The sequence below is a fragment of the Portunus trituberculatus genome, chromosome 24, assembly GCF_017591435.1.
Source record: "Portunus trituberculatus isolate SZX2019 chromosome 24, ASM1759143v1, whole genome shotgun sequence".
Lineage (NCBI taxonomy): Eukaryota > Metazoa > Arthropoda > Malacostraca > Decapoda > Portunidae > Portunus > Portunus trituberculatus.
In genome coordinates this window covers 12,906,456-12,912,455 of record NC_059278.1, presented here as the reverse complement: position 1 = coordinate 12,912,455, position 6,000 = coordinate 12,906,456, and the positions used below count along the sequence as shown (strand labels likewise).

General features: G+C 43.5%; 1 protein-coding gene across 22 annotated transcripts in view; it reads right to left on the bottom strand.

The window, feature by feature from the left end:
* LOC123508368 (phosphatidylinositol 4-phosphate 5-kinase type-1 alpha-like) overlaps positions 1-6,000 on the bottom strand; it is a 138,263-nt gene that overhangs the window by 115,490 nt on the left and 16,773 nt on the right. The window lies entirely within an intron of this gene.

Genomic DNA, 6,000 nt, shown 5'->3' with positions numbered 1-6,000 from the left:
CACACACACACACACACACACACACACACACACACACACACACACACACACACACAAAACACGATCTGCATCCTTCGCAAATCTTACTTCCACCTGCTACTCTCTCTCTCTCTCTCTCTCTCTCTCTCTCTCTCTCTCTCTCTCTCTCTCTCTGAACAAGAACACGGTTAAGCAAGAGTTCCCTCCTTCCTTCCCTCCCTCCCCCTCTTTCTCCCTTTCCTTCCTTCCCTGCTCTTTGTCCCTCACCCTTCACTCCATCACTTCCTTTGAGGAGGAGGAGAGAGAGAGAGAGAGAGAGAGAGAGAGAGAGAGAGAGAGAGAGAGAGAGAGAGAGAGAGAGAGAGAGAGAGAGAGAGAGAGAGAGAGAAATTAATCAGAAAAAAACGGAAGCAAGCACATCACATCACATCGCGCGTGTATACACACACACACACACACACACACACACACACACACACACACACACACACACACACACACACACACACAAAGGGCGGAGCACCACCAGGTAATAACATAAAGGTAAGAACACCACCACCATCACCACCACCACCACTTCCGGTACCATGGATAGCGAACATAACTCTTAAAAACTCTCTCTCTCTCTCTCTCTCTCTCTCTCTCTCTCTCTCATATAAATTAAAAGGATTAATGAGAGAACAAATATGTGAACGTGACCTTTCTACCTGCGTGGGAAATTACCTGGTGTGTGTGTGTGTGTGTGTGTGTGTGTGTGTGTGTGTGTGTGTGTGTGTGTGTGTGTGTGTGTGTGTGTGTGTGTGATGGGGGGTGGACGGTGGAAATGAAAGGAGGGAAGTACTTAAGTTGCCACCTTGCGGGAGATCACCACTAATGGGGGAGGAGGGAGGGAGGGAGGAATGAGGAAGAAAGTTTCGAGAGAGGAAGAGATGGAGGGAAGGAGGAAAGTGTGGAGAAATAAGAAGAGGAAGGAAGGAAGGAAGGAAGGCATAAGAGGAATGAAGGATTAATTAAATGACGAATAGGATAAAGAAAAAGGAGAAAAAGACAGAAAAAGAAAGGAAAAGAGAAAGAAACGAACGAACCAACTAACAAATAAACAAACGAAAGAACGGAAGAAAAAATAAATAAGATTGTTAAAAATTTAAAAAGGAAACGAAGAAAGAGAAAATAAATTAGAAAATCAAAACATCAATATACCACCACACCACCACACCACCACACCACCACACATGTACTGCTGGCGTGAACGTGACTAGCGTGACGCGTGATTGCTTCCTGCCTCCTCTGATGATGGCTAGTGGTGGGGGAGGTGAGAGGGGAGGAGAAGGGAGGGGAGAGAGAGAGGGGAGATGGGGTGAAGAGAGCTACAGAGGGGTGAAGGAGAGAAGTCATGCATATATACAAAAATTAAAACTAACTTCAAACTAAATTAACAATGGAAGATTAGTGATGGTGGGACAAGAGGTCTGCTGCTGTTCTACCTGTTAGTTGTTTGTTTCTTTGTGTTCCTTTGTGTGTGTGTGTGAGTGTAAAGGAAAGGAGTCTTCTATGTATACTATATTATAATGTAACGTGTACAGTGTGGTGAGGGAGGGCAAGAAGTCTGCTGCTGTATGTCCATATATTTGTTCTTTCTTTGTGTTCCTCTGCGTGTGCCGTCATTAAGAGTGTAGTAGTGCATAATAAAACGCTCGCTCGCTCGCTCGCTCGCTCGCTCTCTCTCTCTCTCTCTCTGACAGTCATGCATCATCATTCATTTTCACTCAACCTACACACGAGAGAGAGAGAGAGAGAGAGAGAGAGAGAGAGAGAGAGAGAGAGAGAGAGAGAGAGAGAGAGAGAGAGAGAGAGAGAGAGAGAGAGAATCAAGGGCGTTTCAGTATCATTTCCTAGTCACTCCCACGCTAACACACACACACACACACACACACACACACACACACACACACACACACACACACACACACACACACACACACAAGCAAAACTATACAACCTGACTCTCATACATGCACAAACACACTTCCATTCACTAATACACCTGATACTAATGCACAGTGAAAGCCTCTAATCACGACCAATACACCTTTTATGTAAGAAGCAAGACCGACTGAGGGCAACAAAAACATTAACCCCTTCAGTAGTGGGATGCATTTGAGTTATGGGTGCGAGTAGACGGTTTTATTGACATTAGGAAGGGTCTATGGAGGTCAGAAGATTAATGGCCACAGTCTTCACTATTTTTAATCCCAACATAAGTTTCTGAAGCTGTAAAATCACTACAAAGTAACCAGAAGGAATATGGAAACGCATTCCTGGTAGTGAAGGGGTTAAAAATGCAAATTAATCAAGAAAAAGGCTCACTCATAAACTCAGACAGTCACTCATACACTCAGACAGACACTTATACACTCATACACTCAAACAGACATTCATACACTCCAACAGACACTCATACACTCCTACAAACACTCATACACTCAAACAAACACTCATACACTCAGACACTCCAGTCACGTGTATAGAAAGCAAAAGTCAAGGTATTAATACATCCAATCATTTTCACTCCCCCCCAAACTCCCACAGTCATGAAAAGAGGTGTTGAAAGTTGCCTGTTTCCTCTTCCTGATCCCCCACCCCCCCTTCTCTCTCTCTCTCTCTCTCTCTCTCTCTCTCTCTCTCTCTCTCTCTCTCTCTTCTTGAGGTGAGCACACAAGTCTAACCTTCCAACTCCAGACAATGCCTCTATGCTCCCGCTAACTTCTGTATTCTGTCTCTCTCTCTCTCTCTCTCTCTCTCTCTCTCTCTCTCTCTCTCTCCAGTATTTTCAAGGGCCACAGAGATGATTAGCCGGGTTTTCTAGTGTTTCTTCTGTTCATAATGTAGATATTTTGTCAATTTGTCACTTGAAACAGTAAAAACATTCTTAAAAACCCGTATTCTGCTCTCTAACTATGAGTATTTTCAAAGGCCATAGAGATGATTAGCTGAGTTCTGTAGAGTATTCCCTTGTTAATAAAGTAGAAATCTCGTCAATCTGTCCCTAGAACCGTAAGAACACCTTTGAAAACCAGTGTGACTTCAATTAAACCCTTCTGTATTGTATTCTAAAACTGACTGACTATTTTCAAAGGCCACATAGATGATTAGCTGGGATCTCTAGAGTGCTTTCCCTGTTAATTCTTTTAGCACTGGATATGATTAGACGATTTTATTTACATTATGAAGGGTTTATGGAGGTCAGAAGATTTATGCCCAGAATATTCACTACTTTAACCCCCACATAAATTTTTGAAGCTGTATAAAATCATTAAATAGTGAGCAGAATGAATACAAAAACACGCCATAGCACTGAAGGGGTTAATGATGCAGAAATATCGTCAATCTGTCACTAGAACCGTAAAAACTCCATTGAAATCCCGTGTAACTTCAATTAAGAGCCTTTCGAAAGTGCTGCAGAATCCAAACAATGCCATGCCATCCCACGCTGTGAATCACCTTCGCCCCCCATGTCGCTACTGTTCACCTGTCGAGTAACCTTCACCACTGCTACTGTTTGGTCTTTAGTCTAGTACACTCTGGAACTCCCTGCCTGCTTCTGTATTTCCACCTTCCTACGTCTTGACATCTTTTAAAATGGAGGTTTTAAGGCATTTGTCCCTCACTTCCGGATAACTCTTCACCAATCTTTTAGAGAACTTGCAATTTAAGTGGGCGTTTTTCTTTTTTCTTTGGCTAGTTTCCATCTTCCATAAAAAAAGTCAATGGCGTGTCTTAGGAAACGTGGGATATTTTCTTAATGTTTGTATATTCATTTATTGTTTCATATTTGATTTGTTTTTATAAGAGCTTAAAATTGAGGTTTAATAGTAGGCTACATTGTTAATTAAATGCATGTTACTCTGCTACCGTCTTAGAAAACCCGGGATTATTATTATCTTTATTGTTATCACTTTTTTAATCATTTTTTTCTTTAATTAGACAGGGTTTAAAATTGAGGATAAATTATAGGCGTATCGTTAAGTACACGTCACTCTGCTACCGTCTTAAAACAGCTGTGACTTGTTTTATTATCATTACTATTTTGATCTATATCTTATTCTTTTTTCAAATATTTTCACAACCGAGGGTAATAGTACGTGAATTGCATATAACCTGCATGCTACAATACTACCAGCTGTGCAGATCAATGGTTAATTCTCCGTGACTCAAGATAAAACTCTGCACCATTACACTCCAGTCACGGTAAGCAATTTCACCGAGTAATATTAAACTAGGTACTGAACTATTTACAAGAATCCATCACCTTTATCCTATCGATGTTTAAAGAAATTACAATACAGATCTCACAAACACAGCTCTTCACTGCTTTCCGTGAGTCTTTCATGAGTTTGATCGTGAATGTTGCTTGAGTGTGACTTCCGTGAGTATTGCGTGAGTGTGCTCGTGATTGATGCGTGAATGTGAAGGTGAGTATTGCGTGAGTTCTCGTGAGTGATGCGTGAATGTGAAGGTGAGTGTTGCGTGAGTAAAGTCGTGTGTGTTGCATGAGTCACCATTTTATCAACACTTGGATAACCATAAGTGTAAGAGTTAAGGTGAGTATTGCGAAGTTACTACACCACCACCACCACCACCACCACCACCAGCACGCAACACACCAGGCAGCAGGGGTCCTCAACACTAAAACACAGCCCAGCGCAACTCAAGTCCCTGTGGAGAAGACTTGAAGCAGAATAGCCAAGACTGTCGCTCGATTAAGTGTGCCGCATAAGTTATGAAGAAAATATCTGCTAGTTTTTTCTCTCTCTCTCTCTCTCTCTCTCTCTCTCTCTCTCTCTCCTTTTTTCTCCCCGGACATGGAGAGATGTTTGGAGGGAAAGAAAAAGGTTATGTGGTTGTCTTTCTTTCTTTATCTCCTCCTCCTCCTCCTCCTCCTCCTCCCTCTTCTTTTCTTCCTCTTCCTCCCCGGGCAAGTACAGATTAGAGAAGGAAAGAAAGAATGGCAGTGGAGGAGGAGGAGGAGGAGGAGGAAGAGGAGGAGGAAGAGGAAGAGGAGGAGGAGGAGGAGGATGGAGAGAAGATTCCGTGTTATCTTTCCCTCCCTCTTTTTCCTAAGGGGGAAGAGAGAGAGAGAGAGAGAGAGAGAGAGAGAGAGAGAGAGAGAGAGAGAGAGAGAGAGAGAGAGAGAGAGAGAGAGAGAGAGAGAGAGAGAGAGAGAGAGAGAATGACCTTCAGAATCAGAAAAAAGGGAAAAATCGAGTAAAATCCAAAAAGTGAGAAAAATACTGAAAACTTATCAAAACACAGAGAGAGAGAGAGAGAGAGAGAGAGAGAGAGAGAGAGAGAGAGAGAGAGAGAGAGAGAGAGAGAGAGAGACCTGTTCGCACCGCCACCAATGTTCCTCCTCCTCCTCCTCCTCATCTTCAATGTTGCATCAGAATGAGCACCAAGACGCAACGAGAGAGAGAGAGAGAGAGAGAGAGAGAGAGAGAGAGAGAGAGAGAGAGAGAGAGAGAGAGAGAGAGAGAGAGTGGGGGGAGGGGAGGGGAAGAATAGTATACAAACAAACAAACAACGTCCAATAAATATTCCTAACCACACTTCAAGCACACCTTTGGAAACGTGACACACACACACAAAGACACACACACACACACACACACACACAAAACAACCGTCACTCATACATACTCTTCCCTGGAGCGTGGAGGAGGAGGAGGAGGAGGAGGAGGAGGAGGAGGAGGAGGAGGAGGAGGAGGAGGAGGAGGAGGAGGAGGATATACGTAAAAGAAAGAGGTGGAGGAAGGTGTATGGTGGAGGTGGAGACGAGTGGAGTGGAAGGAGGTGGGGTAAGTTTGCAAGAGAGGATGGGTTAAGTTTGGTAGTGTGTGGGTAAGTTTGCAAAGGGGAGGGAGGGAGGGAGGGAGGGAGAGAGAGAGAGAGAGAGAGAGAGAGAGAGAGAGAGAGAGAGAGAGAGAGAGAGAGAGAGAGAGAGAGAGAGAGAGAGAGAGGGTA